Source organism: Lepus europaeus, chromosome 6 (assembly GCF_033115175.1).
Source record: "Lepus europaeus isolate LE1 chromosome 6, mLepTim1.pri, whole genome shotgun sequence".
Taxonomy (NCBI): Eukaryota; Metazoa; Chordata; class Mammalia; order Lagomorpha; family Leporidae; genus Lepus; species Lepus europaeus.
Genome location: NC_084832.1, coordinates 106,056,411 through 106,075,889, shown reverse-complemented (window position 1 = coordinate 106,075,889; position 19,479 = coordinate 106,056,411).

The window sequence follows — 19,479 nt, the reverse complement described above, 5'->3', positions numbered from 1 at the left end:
TTCATCTGAGAGAAAAAGAGAGAGAAATCTCCTACCCATTTGTTCACTCCCTAAATGCTCACAACAACTAGGGATTGGCCAGGAACCAGGAACTTAATCTGGGTTTCCCATGTGGGTGACAGAGACCCAACTTCTTGAGCAGTCACCTGCTGCCTGCCAGGGTCTATTTTAGCAGGAAACTAGAATCAGGAGAAGAGCTGGACCTCAAATCTGATTTGGAAAAAGGGCATTCTGATGTGGAATGTGGGAACCCTACACAGTGCCTTAACCACTGATAGGCCAGATGCCCATCCCTCTAACTAGATTTGGATGTAGTATCTTTGCCTCCTCCCAGGATGTATAGGGTAAGGTGAGATAAGGGATACCACCCTGGTATGTGGCATGTTTCATCAGCAATTCCAGAGTGAAGAGGGGCATAGTCTCTACTGGGTACACCCCTACTCCATTTTGTCTTTGAAGACTAGATCCTCTGGGCTGGGGCTCACTCACCACACAGATCAGCTGATGGGTTCAGCTGACGGAGGTCCCTAGTAGTGCTACTTCCCATGATGCTCTCTGCTACAGCCTTCAGTCAAAGGAGCCACCTAGCTAAAATCCAGGCCACATCCTCCTGCAGCCTCCTTTCCAAAGCTTCCCAAGTCAGGTGGACTTGGAAAACTGTCAGACTCACTGCTCAAGGCAGCTCTTGCTGCCAGCAGCAGAAAGCAGGCCTTCCTTTTATGGGGTTCTTCCTTGACAACAGCTCTTAGATCCTTGCTTAGAAACGGAAGCACCCCCTTCCTATTTTTCAAGTTCTCCCAACAGTAGCTCCCACGCAGACCCTACCAACTCCCAGCCTGCCAACAGCTGTGCCCTGCTGAGGCTGTGCCAGGGACTCTTGGCTGGATCTGATGGGGTATTTGAGCACCCTCTCACTCACACACACACATACACACACACACAGAATGACCCTAACTCTGTAAATGGAGGGAAATACAATTTGGGACACCAAGAAATGTGCTGGAGCCAACACAATGAACAGTGGCTTAGTGGCATCAGAGTCACACAAAACTAGGGAATCCCGATGCCTACTCCACCTTGTACCTGCTCAGTGAATTAGGCAGATTACTTAACTTCTCAGAGCCACAGTTTCCCTAGATGAAAAGCAGGGACCATCTGGATCTTTTAAGGTTGTTTTGAGAAGTAGAGATAATGTTTGTAAAATGCCTTCCATAGAGTTATATGGTATTGAAGTTATTATAGAGTTGTATAGCTTCCATAAAGTTATAAAGTAAACAACTTTAAGGTTATGAACTCTCCTGCCCATGTCAGAATTTGAGGTCCCCCTCCCAGCTCCCATCCTGTTTTTAAAGTTTCCTGTATTACATTCTTCAAAATCTTGAGTTCAGAACTGTGCCACAAATATTATGGGAGATAAAATATGTATACTAATAATAACCCTATTCTTGGATTATTTACAAAGGATATCCTAGAATGGAAAGTTTTGCCTAAAGGCTAGATTAATTTTTTTTCTCTGTTTCAGAGGCACAGTGGCAGAGGAAAGATGGAAGTGACAGAAGTACACACAAAGACACACACACACACTTATTTCTGTCTTTGTGTGTGTATGTGTGTGTAAAGAGAAAGAGTGAAAGAAAAAGAGAGATAAAGCTTTCATCCACAGATTAAATCCCCCACCCCAAAAATATCCATGATGGTCAGAGCTGAGCCCAGTTGGAGCCAGGAGCCAAGAACACAATCTAAGTCTCCCACAGGGGTGGCAAGAAACCAACTATATGAGCCATCACCAGCTGCTTCCCAGGATGTGCAGTAATCAGGACTGGAGCTGAACATCAAACCTAGGTACTTTGATGTGGGACACAGGCATCCTAATCAGTATATTAACTGCTAGGCCAAATGCCTGCCCTTAAAGGCCAAATTTTAATAGCAGATTTATTTTATACCTCCCTTAACAGATCTTCTTGAGCTCAGTTCTAGGGGTTGTAGTCCTTTATGGGGAAAGAAAAGATAATGTGTTAGTCAGCTTAACCTTAAGCCAGATATTCTTAACATGTAATGCTTTTGTGTGTGTGTATGCATCTGAACGTGTATATGAGAATGAAATGGAGGTTAAAATCAGGGAAAAGAACAGTGTGCTGGCGTGGAGATCTAAGGGGCCAATTACTAAACACAAGCTCTTGGGCAAGGCATTTGACTTCTCTGATATGGCAATCATAATCCACTCTCAAATGGCAGAAGAGTCATTGAATCAAATAAAACGATAGTCATAAATATTTCATGAAAGAAAATGTCAAATCTCCAGCAAAAGGTGCTAGAGAAGCTAAACCTAGGCCAGGCTTGATGTGGATGGAGGTTGGGAGACTGGTACGTGAGCTGGGGAAAGGCACCCCTCCTGATGTACGGTGGGAGTCGGCAATGGACACCCCCAAGGCCTGTTGTGGAAAGAGAAAGGCAACCAGGGCTCTTTCCTGTCAAGCTCAGAGGCATAGCCTGTCCTCTAACACTCACTGCCTCCCTCTCACTGTGTCTCGCCAGGTCCTCCCACCTTGTCTTTCTTCCTTGTCACTGGTGTCTGTCTCTATTAGGCTATCTATGGATTGTCCTGACCGGCTCCTCATCTTCTGGCATATGGAAGTCTCAGAAGAGGGGATGACCACTCTTCTGAAGTTCATAGTCAAAGCTCTTATCCTTAGAGTCTTAGCTTTTCTAACCCACTAGAACTCCATTACAATAAGAATTATATAGGATCAATAATATTCCTGCCCTTTGCTAAGCACTTAACATCCTCATCTTTCATTCACAGCACACAGTAGCCCCAGGAGAGAAGTTCAATTATTCTAATTTTATTGGTGAGGAAGATGAGGCATTCAGACTGAATGCCTTACCTAAGTCACACAGTTACAAACTGGAAGACTCAAGTCTGTGACCAAAACCTGTGCTCCTAATTATTCTTTTTATTTTTTAAAGACTTGTTTATTTGTTTGAAAGTCAGAGTTACACAGAGAGAGGAGAAAGAGAGAGAGAGAGAGAGTGTGTGTGTGTGTGTCAGTCTTCCATCCACTAGCTCACTCCCCAACTTGCCGCAATGGCCAGAGCTGCGCCAATCTGAAGCCAGGAGTTTCTTCTGGGTCTCCCATGTAGGTGCAGGGGCCCAAGGACTTGTGCCATGTTCTACTGCTTTCCCAGGCCATAGCAGAGAGCTGGATTGGAAGTAGAGCAGCCGGGACTTAAACCAGTGCCTATATGGGATGCCAGCACTGCAGGCGGTGGCTTTACCTGCTATGCCACAGTGCCAGCCCCTGTTCTATCCTTCTATGAACTTGGAACCAAGCACAGAATTCCCTTTACCTGAATGTCATCTTGAGATCATCAGGGAATTCAGACAATGCTCCGGAAAAGGAGAGCTGAATCACCTTAGTTTCACATGTGAGTGAGAGAAGCAGAATTGATGAACTGAAAATGAGAACAAGGGCTTGGCTGCCACTTGAGTAAAAGGAGTTCTAGTCTGAACTAGCAGACATTCTGTCACCCGCTCGCTGGGTGGCCTTGGGCGGGACCACCCTTGGGCTTCTGTCTCATCCTCTGAAATACAAGATGTGGCCCCATCTCTCTTCCCATTCAGCTGGAGAACGATGTGATTAGGGGAATCTCATCATTCTCAGGAAAGCCATGGAGGACACTTCTGTTGGAGAAAATCGTCAACAATCTCCAAAGAGCCAACATGTGTCATGAACTAAAGGAGTCCAGTGGATAGAGAGGATGAGAAAAGGGAAGGAAGAAATCTAGAAGCTCTTTTATTTATTTTTTAGTGTTTTTATCCTTTAACTTTTCCTTCTGGCAGCCAAATAACACATCTTGTCTCTGAGAGGCTTTCATGGTGTATAATTTAAGGCCTATAAATAGATGACTGTTATTAACAAACACACACACTCACATACACACACATTTTTCTCTTTATTCAGACATCAGCAGAAATATTGCAGATGAAGGAGATAAGCTGTTTAACATGGGAGGCATCTCCTCCACCACTGATGGCTGTTTCTCTCTTCCTCCTCCTCTTGCTCCCAACTCATCCCATTTTTCTAGCCTTTATTTCTATCCCTGTTCCTTTCTGCTACCCATCCCACCTCCATATTATTGCTCTGTTCTGACCTTTTAAAATAAAATTTATTCATTTATTTGAAAGGCAGAGAGCGAGAGGGAGAGACAGAGAGATCTTCCATCTACTGGTTCACTACCCAAACATCTGCAACAGCCAGGGCTGGCACAGGCTGAAACCAGGAGCCTGGAATTCCATCTGGGTCTCCCACGTGGGTGTCAGGGGCCCAAGAACCTGATCATCTTGCATTACTCTCCCAGGAACATTAGCAGGGGGTTGGATTTGAAATGGAGGGGACATAATCTGGTGCTCCAATATGGGATGCTGGCATTAACCTACAGCACCACAATGCTGGCCCCTGCTCTGACCTTTCTGTAACACTTTCCCCTTTGATCTTTATGCTATAGCCTTTCCCTCATTCATGATCAGTCCTCCTCCTCTTCTCTAAAATGCAACAGGTAACACAGGCACAGATACAACCACATTGGCAGAGAGAACTAAAAGATGAGAATAAAAGAGGTTCACATCAAAAAGAAGTTATACTAACAAAGACTGATAACAAAATGTGTGTGTCAAACACTATTTATTATGGAAAAATTTGGAAGAGCATTAGGAGGCAGGTATTTGGCTTAACAATTAAGATCCTACTTAAAATGCTTGCATCCCACATTGTAGTACCAAGTAGTACCTACTTCTTGCTCCTGACTCACTTCCTGTTAATGCAGACCTTGGGAGGTAGCATTGATAGTTCAAATAATCATCTCCCTCCAGCTATACAGCAGACCTAGATTAGCTCTTGGGTTTGACCTCTGCCCAGTCATGGCCATCATTGGCATTAAGGGAGTGAACCAGGAGGTGGGAATTCATTTTCAGTGTCTCAAATAAAAAATTTTTGAAAATAAAATTAAAAGTATATAGATCTGATGGGATACTATGATAGATTCATTGATGATTAAAATGTATACTTATGTAGCATAATATAGATTGCACAGAGCTCTTCAGTACATGATTTCCATTGAACCTCAATCCAATAGAGAGCAGAGGGGGCGTGGAGGTTGAGTGGGTTCATCTTGCATAAGATGTGAGTGGATAGCATTCAGGAGACATCTAGGCATATGTCTTGTCACCATGGTAGTATTCATTACAAGGCTTTATAATAGTCTTTTCATATCCTTATTTTTCACTCTTCCATAATTTCTCTGATTGCATCTCTGGTGCTAAGAAAATACTTGACATACAGAAGGAGGTTATGAACATTTCTTCAATGAATGAATAAATACAAGGCTGAATGGAGGCACACATGTATGAGTGCATGTTTCCCAAGATGCCAATATCAAACTCAGTGATAAACAAGGTGAAGTTTGATTTGGGACACCGTGTATCTCTTTATGCCTTTATGCTTGCTTTTAGGACACCCATCGCATAGCAGATCAATATCCCCACCCTCTGTGCAATTGTCAAGATCCCAGTCTTTTAATGAACCTTTTCCTTTCCTTCCAGATAATCTCAGCTTATTTATATCCCTTCTGTAATTCCAGCTGACTTTGGTCTTGACTAGTAATCAGGAACTGTCATGCCTTCTTCCTATCACATACTTTAGTTCTCTTAAGGAGGCATGTCTTACTTAATTCTCTCGTCTCTTAATTAAAAGAGAACTAATACTTATTTAAGGTCTACATATTTCAGACATTATCATAAAAGTATGATAGCTATACCTTTATCTTCTTTAAGATTTATTTATTTGAAAGTCAGAGTGACAAACAGAGACAAAGAGTGACAGAGACAGAGAGCTCTTTCATCCATTGTTTCATTTCCCAAACACCTGCAGCAGTTGAGGCTAGGCCAGCCCAAGCCAGAAGCCAGGAATTCCATCCAGGAATGGATGGCAGGAACACAAGTACTTGGGCTATTTCTTCTGCCTCCTAAATGCATGAGCACGAAGCTCAACTGGAAGTGCAGAGTAGCTGAGACTTAAATCACACACTCTGATGTGGTCATTCCAAGTGTTGGCTTTACCCGCTGTGACACAATACCCACCCATTCATCTTTATTTCCGAAGCTCCAAGAACTTAGATTATTTTATCATAACACATAACAGGAGGCTGACACATATTTCTTTAACGTAGGAAGGAAGATGGTACAACTAATAGAGAATAGAACTATAATTCAAGGCCATGTCTTCCTGATTCCAATGCCCAACATTTCTCCAACAGATTATCCTCTTCCCGTTCTAACTTCAGTAGAAACAGCCCTTCCAAGTCTGCAAAACACTAAGGACTTAGGAATCATCAACGAATTGAAAAATAAACCCCCAGTATCTAGGCGTATCTAATCATCATAGTAATTCTTTGAAATTATTTTAATCTTTTTTTCCAGAGAGGTTAAGGGAGAGCACGCAGAGTGCTTCTCACTGCTGTGGTTTTATTTACACACAAGAGGTCTTGTTATTAGTGCCATTTTTCAGGCTAAGGCATAGAGCAATCTCCTGTGTGACTCACATAAGGGAGTGAGGAATGGTTCCAGGGTAAGAAATTGACTCTCCCGGCCAGATACATACTCCCTCATCCTTTTACTAGTCTAACAGATAAAGTGCTGGTCTTCACTTTAGATTTCTTCTATATTATTTTTTAAAAAACATGTTAATTTTCATGTCTCCCAAAAGAGATCCAGGAATCAAAATGAAGGCTGTCCACACTCGTTCCTTTCAGGGGCTGAGTTACCAGCTGGCACACTCAATTAAATGATGCTCCTGTATGTGTCCCATTACCTTCTAGAAGTTCCTGCGCATGTCCCGTTGTGTTCCAGAAGGATCCTTGGAGTTCTACAAAGTTCTAACGAGCCTTCTGAGCAAAGATTGCAACACTCTATCTCTTGTTTGGGTGTAAGCCATGTCTTTGTTCCCACGTCCCAGCCATTCTCGTCTGTTCTCTGTCACACTCAAGTCAATTCTGATGGTCCTTCAAAGCCCTGCAGTACCTCGCCTCTTCGAGAAAATCATCTGTGATCACAACTCCCTCCTTCGTGGCTGTCTTCTTTGAATCCCAGATTCCCCCATGGTCAAGGCTTCTTAATAGCGTCTCATGGTCTATATATTAATCTTTAGACAGGGCCCTGTCTTTGTCCATTTTCTGTTGCTACAACAGAATACCACAGATGGCTTATCTTGGCTCACAGCTCAGGGGACTGAAAAGTTCAAGAGCATGATTCCAACATCTGCTCACCTTATGGTGAGGGCCCTGTGTTTGCTTTATAATGGGGGAGGGGCAGAGAGAAGGGGAGAGAATGGAAGGGGTCACATGGCAAAAGATGAAGCAAGTTGATAACAACTTACTCTCAGTGTCAATAACTAACCCACTCCTGTGGGAATGAACCTGTTCCCCTGAGAAAGCCATTAGTCCATTCATGAGAGCTCTGCTCCTATGCCACAAGCACTGCCTACTGGGTGCAGCCTTCCACCACTGCTGCATTGATGAAATCGGGTTCTAACACATGAGTCCTCAGACCACACCTAAGCACTAGAAACAGACAACATGAGTAGTAAATATATTTTAATTCCTCCCAAGTGGGAAATACACAAATGCTGTCTGTGCATTAACTCTATCAGTAAAGAACCTGAACTTCTATTAATCTAAATTAACCAGAAGGTACTCTCCAATACTCCAACTTAGCAGACAATGTAAACTTTTGATTTTCTGTCCACAGGGCCCATGTCTCTTTGAAAGCATGCATTAGCGACACAAGGCCAGGCCTAATGAATATCTTGACCCAACACGAGGAATAAGTGTGACGCTGGTGTGTGTGTGTGTCTACCCCTCCCCACACACACCACACAGCTTCTACAGCCATGAGGGAGTGGGACCTGGAGGCTGACTCGAGCTGTAACTATATTCGGTGTCCTGGGCAGCACTGAATCATATCCCTGCGAATTTAGGCCTGTGCTGAACAAAGCAGGAAGCAAACCACCTCCTCCTTCCGAACGGCCTCCCTGACGCCTGACATCAAGGCCTCAGCGCATCTCCAGAGTTCTCCCTTAGCCTGGAAAACAAGATGCCTCTTAGAAAAGGCTTGCAGCAGAGGGGCTTATGAACCCAGGGAGCAAGAGCCAGGGTAAGTGGGTGCTTGGGAACTGGGGCTTTAACATCACTTGCCTGAGACTAGGCCATGTTTTGTGAACTGGATTCCCCCCTTTCCTTCTTGCTCAATTTCACTGGACATCAGCGGCCGACAGCATCACACAGTTACAAGCCTAAGCTGTCCTCTTGGGTGTTTGAATTTTAATGTAGGAAATTATGTATTAGCTAAAAATAACATTTTAATCAAATGTCCTCTAGAACCAATCCACAGTGGGGCTGTAACATTATAAAAGAAAAGACAGGAAAGTCAGATCCAGAATCAGTTAGAGTCTCTTGATTTCTGGTTCTCAAAGCTACAGGGAACCTCTACCCCTGCATCTTATAACTGGAAGTCACTGTTTAGGACAATAAGAGATGTCCTCAGAAACCATCATTTTCATACCTAGCCTTCAGGTTTTGTCTGTCAAATTATCACCAAGACCCAACACCGACCAGCTAATTTACAGATAATTCCTATTTCTTCTCTAAAAGAAATGTGTTTTACTTTTTGTTTGCTTTCTCTGCCTATATGTGTACATTTTAGTATACAACTGCTGGGTCTAGAAAAGTGAATAACTGTGCCTCTATTTATACTTCTGGTTTGTTTCATAGCTAGTATCAATTTCTTTTGACATGTTTATTTATTTATTTGAAAGGCAGAGAGACAGAGATCTCCTATCTGCTGGACTGCTCCCAAAATATCCACAATAACCAAGATTGGGCAAAGACAGAGCAAAGAGCTCATTCCAGGTCTCCCACATGGAGAGTAGGAACCCAACTTCTTAGGCCATTATCTGCTGCCTCCCAGGGTGAACATTAGCAGGAATCTAAAATTGGAAGCAGAGCTGGTACTAGAAGCCAGGTGCTCCAATATCGACTGTGAATGTCCCAAACAATATCCTAAATACTGTGCCAAATGCCTACCCCCATAGCTCATTTTTGAAAGCACTCTAGAAATGCTAAGAGGCTCTGAAGTATTTAAGTAAACAGATTATTAAATTGAGAACATAAATGCCAAACAACAAAGAAACAATGTACCAACTTGCTATTTGGCAGAGTATGGAGCTACCTGGCAGCAGACAAAAAAATAAAAAATAAATAAAGCCTAATAAACTCTCTGACAATACAGCTAGCAAACAGATCCTACTGAAGGGCCAACTTACAAAAACAAACAACTTCCAGCTTTGAGACAGGCTGTTCCATTGAAAACATCTTTCTATGATTGTCATTCCACCCCATCCTTGTTGAGACATACAGAGTTTATCATCCACATTTTAGAGATGAGAAACTTGAAGCTCAGAGAAGTTTAATAGCTTGCTTAAATTTATACAGGTAAGCAGTAACCAAAACCACACACAAACCAAATCTTTTTACTTCGAATTCAGGACTTTTTTCAGGATACTCGCTACAAACAGAAGGTATTAAACATTTCTCCAATCACCCTCTGTTTCCAGGTAAGCCTTGTTGAGCATCTCTTGTGGGCTTTTTCCCCCTGGCTGCCTCAGCCTGGACCACACTTATGGGATTATTATTACTGTTTCTATCTTGGTAACAACTCTGTAGGGTAGGCACTTATAAAACTTCCAAGCTAAGGATTTCAAAGCAGTTCTACCAAAGAGAAAATCCAGTCCCTGAGGGGTTGAACCACTTTACTCTAGTCCACATAGTGCTAACAGCACAAGCAGAATAGGAAGTCTCATCTCCCTCTGTCATGCCCTAATAAACCCCAGACTAAGGGTCAGCAACCCATGACAAAGCTGTGCCGCAGCTGCTGTGAGTGACATGGCGTCAATCACAGGCAAAATCCCATGTCAGGGCTCCATTCTTCCTCAATCCAAATGAGAAACAGGAAGGTGGGAATGGGCATTTAGCTCAGCAGTTAAGATGCCCACATCCCATACCAGAGTACATGGGTTCAATTCCTGGTGCTGGCTCCTGCCTCCAGTTTCCCTTCAATGCAGACTCTGAGAGGTACCAGTGATGGCTCAGGTGATTGGGTTCCTGTCTCTCACACCAGCTACTTGGATTGAATTCTCAGCTTTTGGCTCTAGCCCTGACCAAGTGTTAGATGCTGGAGACATCTGGAGAGAGCCTGTGTGTGTGTGCCTCTCAAATTTTTAAAAACAAAATAGAAACAGAAAAACACCATATAGATGTAGAACATTGTCATTTATGTTTTATTAGCCCAACAGAAATACCTTGTATCTTACTTCCCTACATCCCGCTTTCTATAGTAGGCATTCATTAAGAATGTGTTGATATTAATATTGGTTTGAACACCTTAAAGATATTCTCCCAGGAATACCTGCAGGCTTTTGACATTTTATTTAATTAACCCACCAGTGCAACATGTTAGGGAGGCATGAGGTTCACACATTAACCAAAGTACCAGTCTCACACAGGGACTCAAGAGCACTGCAACAGGCAGAGCTGTTGGTTGTCTCTGGAGCACACCTGCTATTTCTCACTTATCCTCATGCTGTTCTCTTCTCCGGGCTATTCACTGCTCCACCTTGGCCTGGCAACTGTCCTTGGAAACAGAGCTCAGGTGTCATTTATTTCTTGCAAGAACAAGTCTCCATCCTTGGAGGAGCTGGTACCCTGCTGTAATTGATGAATTCCTCCTTCCTTTCTATAGGCAGTAAACTCCTGAAGTCCCAAATCTTACCAGATTCGGAATCCACAGAACCTAACATAGTGCTGGCACATTGCTGGGGTTCGTTTTGTCTGCTGAATGACTGTATGTTGCCAAGAGCTGCTGCAAGAAAGCCAGAATGACGAATAGGAAATCTTGCTCAATTTCTTCTCTCCAAAAGTCTTCCATAGCTTCTGAATGTCCTGGCATCCCCTGCACACCCCTGGGGTTTTCCCCATTTATTTCTACTCAGCAGTTTTGCCCGACTATGCAGCAATTCTGTGAATCAAGGATCTGCCATGGCTATCAGCAAATGGAGACTGCCATCCAGCGATGATCATTTAAGCTCCCCTCCCCCTCCATCTTACTTTTAAAAAGTTATGATGTGGGGCCGGTGCTGTGGTGCAGCGGGTTAAAGCCCTCGCCTGAAGTGCTGGCATCCCATATGGGCGCCAGTTCGAGACCCAGCTGCTCCACTTCCCATCCAGCTCTCTTCTATGGCCTGGGAAAGCAGTAGAAGATGGCCCAAGTCCTTAGGCCCCTGCACCCACGTGGGAGACCTGGGAAGAAGCTCCTGGCTCCTGGCTCCTGTAGCTCCGGCCATTGTGGCCAGTTGGGGAGTGAACCATCGGATAGAAGACCTCTCTCTCTCTGCCTTTCCTTCTCTCTCTGTAACTCTGACTTTCAAATAAATAAATAAATCTTTGAAAAAAAAGTTATGATGTTTGCACATCGTTGTACAAAAACTACAAAGATACAATTTGCTGTTTAACAAACAAGTAAAATATAGGGAACACTTACACACTCACCAGTTGGGACAAAGAAAAGAGCTTCACCCCAGTAGATCTCTGTGCTCACTCCTGATTACTACTTGGCCCTTTCCTCCTTGGGGTCTTCACCATATTTTTTTTTTTTGACAGGCAGAGTGGACAGTGAGAGAGAGAGAGAGAGAGAAAGGTCTTCCTTTTGCCATTGGTTCACCCTCCAGTGGCCGCCGCGGTTGGCGCGCTGCAGCCGGCGCACCGCGCTAATCTGATGGCAGGAGCCAGGTGCTTATCCTGGTCTCCCATGGGGTGCAGGGCCCAAGCACTTGGGCCATCCTCCACTGCACTCCCTGGCCACAGCAGAGAGCTGGCCTGGAAGAGGGGCAACCGGGACAGAATCCGACACCCTGACCGGGACTAGAACCCAGTGTGCCGGTGCCACAAGGCGGAGGATTAGCCTAGTGAGCCGCGGCGCCGGCCTTCACCATATTTTTTAAGATTGACTGATTTGAAAGGCAGAGTGATGGCGAGAGGGAGAGGGAAAGAAAGCTTCCATTTATTGGTTCACTTGCCAAATGCCCACAATAGCCAGAGATGGGCCAGGCTGAAGTCAGGAGCCTGGAACTCCATCCAGGTCTCCCACCTGGGTGGCAAGATCCCAGGTATGTAGGCCATCTTTGACTGCCTTCCCAGGCACATTAGTAGGAAGTGCTCTCAGAGGTGGAGGAGCCAGGACTTGAACTGACATTCTAATATGGGATATGGGCATCACAAGAGACAGTTTAACTCACTGCACCACAATGCCCATCCCAATGTTGACTTTTATGATCACCACTGCCTATTCTTCATGATTTTACTGCTCATGTATGCAACTCAAAGTTTTGGTGCCCATTTTTGCAGTTTATATAAATGAAATCATTGCCTGTATTCTTTTTAATTTTTTTAAGATTTACTTACTAACTTGAAAGCCGGGAGATGGGGGGAGATAGAGAAAGAACGCACAAAGAAACAAGAGATCCATCTTCCATCCACTGGTTCACTCCCAAAATGCCCACACAGCTAGGGCTGGGCCAGGCAAAAGCCAAGATCCAGAAACTCCACTGGGGTCTGCCCTGTGGGTGGCAGAGGCCTAAATAGTTGGGCCATCATCCAGTGCTTTCCCAGGTACATAAACAGGAAGCTGAATTGAAAGAGCAGATGGGACTTAAACTGGCACTCTGATATGTGATGTGGGAGTCAACCTGCTGTGCCATAACACTGGCCCCATGTGTTCTTTTAGGTCTCATTTCTTTCACTGGGCATTTTGTCTGTGACTTGCATGTAGTTAGAGTTGGAGCACTAGTATTTCTCTACAAGACTCCATTGTGTGAATATACTACAAAGAAATCTGCTTCGTCTACTGTTGATGGGTATCTACACTATACCACATTTGGGGTCATTACAAACAGTGCTGCCATGAACATTTGTGTAAATGTTGCTTGGGGCATGTACACACAAAGGTTGTTAGGGTATGCACCCAGGTGTCACGTTTCAGGTTATTTCTATTCATAGATAATATACTAAGTAATTCCAAACTAATGCCCTAGCGTTTGCACTAACTCACACTCTCACCAGCAGTGGGAAAGAATTCCCAGTACTCTACCATCTCTTCATCATCAGACTTTCCTAAACCTTGCCCATGAAGACTGTAAATAATCTCATTTGATATGCAAATTATTAATATTATATTTAGTTGCACTTATATTTCCTCTTGTGAAACATTTACCCATTTTTTCCTATCAAGTTTTATATCTTACTGATATGGGTTAATTCTTAAAATACTTCGGATACTAGTCTGTGGTTTATTATATATGCTACCAATATTTTCTCAACCCCCAAGTTTGTATTTTACCTTTTTACTAATGTCATATTGTTGGTTTCCTTCTATATGTGTACATATTCTTTAATTCACTGAAATATTAGGTAACAATACAAATTCAGTTTTTCCATGTGGATATCTAATTGTCATAACAATTTATTCAGAACTCTGATTTTTCTCAGGGATCTTGATACCTGACAGAGGCAGTGAGTTATTCTTTGAGAATGTCTTAGCTATTCTTTACCCTTCTCATATTAATACAAATTTTAAAATCAACTGGCAAGCTAAGGAAAAATATGAATTCATTGGTTTTTGTCTGGGTTTGCATGGCACTTAAATGATTTATTTACAAAACCAACTATTCTGATTCAGAAAACTGGTACAAATGTCATTTATTTAGCTTTCTTTTTAAATGACTCTCAATAACACTTTCAATTTTCTTAGAGTTCTCAAAGATATTTTCTTAGCCTTATTCCCAAGGATATCATCTTGTTTTTGTGCTACTATACACGGTTGCTCTTTTATTTCATTTTCAATTTGTCACTCGATTATATGAATTAAATTTATTGCTTAAGTGTTGAATGTGAATACTGCAACCATGTCAAACTCTGGTATTAATTATAATAATTTCTCTATGGATTCCTTTTGGATTTTCCACACATAATTATATCATCTATGAATAGTGACAGCTTTTTCCCCTACTTTTCAATTCTTACACCTTTTATTTCTCTTTACAATTTCAGGGAGCTGCCAAGGAACTCTGAGACAAAGCTGGGTAGTAGCAGCAATAGTGGGAATTCTTGTCTTGTTTCAAATTCCAGAAGAAGAGTTTTCAAAGTTGCAACACTAAATGTCATGTATGAAATAAGATTGAGGTAGACACCTTTTTGTCGCAATAAGGAAAATTCACTCAGTTCCTATTTTGGTTAGAATCAGTGTTATGTATCAGTTTGGTTATGAATCAGTGTTAACTTATCAGATACATCCCCTGTACCTTTTTGATAATCACACCATTTCTCCCAATTTTTTTCCATTAATATGATGAATTACATGAATGGCTTTTCCAAAGTAACACTAATCCAGCATTCCTAAGAAAAATCAATATTAGTCATGATATATTCTTATATATTGCTGATTTCAGTTTATTAATTATAGTTAATGCTTTGTATTTACATTCATGAATTAGATTGGGGCCTAGTTTTCCTTTCTCATTTTGCCTTTGTTGTGTGTTAGATTCAAGATTATGAGGCTGGTGCCATGGGTCAATAGGCTAATCCTCCGCCTGCGGCACTGGAACCCTGGGTTCTAGTCCAGGTCAGGGCGCCGGATTCTGTCCCGGTTGCTCCTCTTCCAGTCCAGCTCTCTGCTGTGGCCCGGGAGGGCAGTGGAGGACGGCCCAAGTGCTTGGGCACTGCAGTCGCATGGGAGACCAGGAGAAGCACCTGGCTCCTACCTTTGGATCAGCACTGTGCGCCGGCCGCAGCGCGCCGGCCACAGCGGCCATTGGTGGGTGAACCAACGGAAAATGGAAGACCTTTCTCTCTGTCTCTCTCTCTCCCTCTCTCTCACTGTCCACTCTGCCTGTCAAAAAAAAAAAAAAAAAAAAAGATTACGAATAGCAGGGCCAGTATTGTGGCATAGCAGGCTGCCACCTGTGACACCAGCATCCCATATGGGCATTTCTGTTTTCCTTCTATTAATAAAGTTGTTATGTACTGTGTTTATATTATTTTAATATTTCTCAAAGAATGAATACATACTTCTAAAATGTTCAACCATTGCAATATATTTATGTTCATTACAAATAGTATCAAGCCCTTAATAACACTAAATTCCACTTTATCTCACCAACTTATTTTATTCTTTCTCATTGGATTATCTCACTGGATTATCATTTTAATTATTTTCTTTTTTTTTTCCATTGGATAAAACACTGTCCTCATTGGTTCAACAGTCAAGTACACTTACAATGGCATACTTATTTATAATTTTGCCCTTCCTTCTTTCCTAAGAGTACATGTGTGCCATAAAGAATGGAAATCTAGAACTGAGATGGCAAGACAAGGTGGAGATTGAGAATGTCAGTGGCTTAGCATGAAGGAGACAAATTCAAGGGCACACCTGAGAGCTGGTGGTTAAGACAGAGCAGTCTCCAAAAGTGATATAAGAAGACAGAAGTCAGGGAAATCTGCAAGCCAGATCTTAAGCAAGCAATTTTATCTGATCAAGCAAGGGAATAAAATGACCTACCAGGTTGTCTTGACCAAATTATGAGACAGGACAACTAGAAGACTTATAGACTGAGGCAAGACTTACAGACTCTCAGAATCACCAGGAAGCATTTTGTGTACTATTTGCTGAGTATGACACAAGCCCACAGACATGGAAAGGTTAGAGTGGTGGCTGATGAGAAATAGGGGTCAAGTTTAAAGCAGACCAGATTGCAACTGTTGACATTTTTCCATTCTAAGTATTGATCCATTCAAAGTATCTCCAGAGCACAGTTCAGTGTCCAGCATTCATTAGGCCTTCAGTCAACAGGTATCTGTTGACTTCTTTACTGGCTATTATTGAACAAATGGGACTATGCCAGCCTGTAGAATGTTCCCTAAGCTCAAGACACTTATATCTAGGGTTTAAGATCAACAAATAGCTAAAATATAAAGCATGATGATATAGATACTAAGTTAAGATGTATGGGTGGTGCCATTAGCTCTACCTGGGATGATTGAGGATGGTTTCATGGAAGAGGTAGCAGGCTTGTTGGTAGAATAACCTAGGGGCATCTTCATGACCATGATAGCCATAGGGGACATCACTAATATTCTGAATCTATACTTCCTGTTAGCCCTGGAGGTCAGGATTGCTCTGTGGTAAACAGTGTTCTGGTGAAGGTCTGGCAAACCGGGGGTGACTTTTCCTTCAACCCACCTCCCACCTCTCCCCTTACCAGCAAGCTGGGAGTATCATTCTCTCTGCTTGTCACAGTTTCTCTGTCCAAGATGTCCTACAGCTAGCCATCATGTGATATGTGTCACACTCTGCCCTGTATTCCAGATGTGCAAGTCCTGCAATGTTCTCTGTTTCTGAGGATGAGACCTAGGTCAGCTTCACTCTTGTGTGCGTTTTCTGCACAGTACCCCAGCCCCAACCAGCAAAAGACTTCAAGAATAATCAGCTAATATATATTGAATAAATGCTGGAATAAATGCTACATAAATGGAGGAGATAAAGAGTAAGAGAACACACAAGCAGATTTTCCAAGTGTTACCAAAATGGGGGTAGGAGATGAAACAGAAGAGCATTCAAATGTTTGAGAATCAAGCTAGCCATGTAAGGAAATGTCAAAATTCTCAGTGTCTGGGAAATAGAGAAGAATGATGTAAAGAGACTAGGAAAGGGACAAAGGTAGATTTTTGAGGCTCCCCAAAGTGCTAATGATAATCATCACTGGGACTCAATTTTAGGTTGAGCACCAGCCACGATCAATGCCACTGTCCAGACTCTGACAAGGCACTTTTTACTGCAACAAAGAAAGATAGCAAAGGGTATGCTCTGCAGCTTCTGCATTTTATGTGTGTGAACCCTCCAGATATGCTCTGACATTCAAACATTCATAATAAAATGGAAGCACCAGGTAAGACTCCAGAGAAGCAAATCACAGAGCCTGCCTAGCATTCCCTCAACTGCATCTTCCTGCCTTTCCATGGCATCTCATGATCTCAGACTGAGCCCCTGCTTTGACTTCCAGATACACTTGAACACAGCAGCACAGGCAGGCATAGTCAAGATCATTAGTGGGGTTCCTGTACTGTCACTAAGGCGATAACCTCCATTTGGGCCACTTCCCAAGCCTACTGCCTTCTCTGTGGTAGCTCCTTCCCATCACTTGTCATTTTTGAATCTGTTTAGAACCTAAGTCATCCTGCCTAACAGCCCCACATACTTTATGTGTTGTCATGCACAAAAGATACAATAATCTTGAGAGGGAAAACATATCACATTTGTATCATCACAGTATCTAATACAGTGCTATTCATGAAGTAAGAGTCCAACAGTAACTCAGTTGACATAGTCGAATGTTCGGTGCCAGCTATGCTCACAAAAGATGTTCTGTGGGAAACAGCTTGATGTTGAGGTTTAATGCATGACTTAGCTTCCGCAGGCTGCCATAACACAGTGGGTAGCTCAGAACAACAGAAATGAATTATCTACCAGCCCTGGAGCCTATCAGTCTGCAATCAAGGTGTCAGTAGGGTTGGTCCCTTCTGAGGGATGTGAGAGAGAATTTGCCCCACCAATGCCAGAAACATTTCTTAGCTTGTTGACAGTGTCCTCCTCGTGCTTTACATTGTCTTTTGCACAATTTGGATCTTTGTCTAAATTTCCCACTTCTTAAAAAAAAACATGAGTTAAATTGTATTAAGGCCTATACCAATGACTTCATTTTAATGTGATCAATTACAAAAACTCAACTTCCAACTCAGGTTGCATCCACAGATACTCTGGGTTAGGGCTGTAACAACTCTGAGAGCACATGAATCAAACCATAACAATAAGGATGATGACAATTTCAGATTCAGAGGAAGGGCACTTGATGTTTTAGAAAACAAGCATGGGGATGGAACAGGGAATGGTGTTTGGATGCCTGAAAGAGTGATTGGTTTCATTTGGTTGTGTCATTAAAGCAATGTAATGAATATAAATGTATCTGAATAGTACTTCTATGACATGAAATTTGTTTATTTATAAATTCCCAGTGCGGACGCTGACTCAGTTTCTCTCTCTGGCTCTAGATTTGCTGGGTTTGTGATCTAAGAGGTTGTAGTGGGCATAACAATGATGCCTTGGTACATTCACTGGACCCTCTAGTTGTACAGATGGGGAACACTGCTGGTGTGATAGTGTGCCCTTGGTGACAGTTAGTGGGGCCTTTGATCAGGAAGAGAGAAGTCAGCACAGATGGGCTCCCAGAAAAGGAGATTGACACCTTGGCCATCAACTCCTGCTAGAACATTATGTAAACCATGCTCATTTCCCATTCTGCAAGCACTGTGTTCTGTCCTGGATTGACAGCTCCCAGGAGACTGGAATCTGCAGTCTGCCCAAGGCTAAGAGTAGAGTTTGTCACAATGTCATCTTCACTCAAACACCACCCTAATCCTTCAGCATGCCCTAGCTGTAACCCAGGTGCCTCTCGGTGAAGTACCGCAAGGCCACTTGCAAGCAGATGCTCCACCAATGATATGGGTACGCTGGGGGTTGTAGCAATGGCTAGTATGATGGTGGAGATGCTGGTGATGCTGGCAGAGCTATGGTGAGGATGGTTATAGTCCTAATAATAGCCATGACAGGAAATGTCATGTCTTCATCCAAGAACTTACTGTAAGTCACACCTGCTGGAAGCTGGAAAACGTGGAATCAGTCTGTGGAACTTTTTACTTCCCTCCCAATGCCTGGCCCAGGACTTTGCCTACAGAGGATAATAATACCTGGGAACTGGTTACAAATGATTATTCAATGTGATTATTTCTTATTAAATTCACAGACTCATGCTTCAGAATTGAATTCCCACTTGCAACTTATTAATTCTGACCCTATAGAATTTACAGAAATAAATTGTGATACTATCTGGACAAATCAAGCCTTCAGTTTTAATGGGTGATGTTAGAACTATTATTATCTTAATTTGGAATTCATTAACACTCAACCTAAATTCTCTACAGGCCTTTATCACTAGATAAAGGCTTTGAACCATTTTTCCCACTTTAAACACCAGAACTGAAAAGGTACCAATACTTATCTACACTCCATACCCATGATACCCATCTGTTTCTGCCTCATACACAATGCTAACTGCAGGTTTGCAGTGAAAATGTCAAGTTTATAAATGATCAGCATGCCAAGAAGTGACTCAGCAATAAAAAAAAGCACTGAAATTGTTGTTACTGATTCATTAGATCAGACCTCATTAGCTGTGACAAATATTGCTAAGCCCTTTGTCCTGGGGA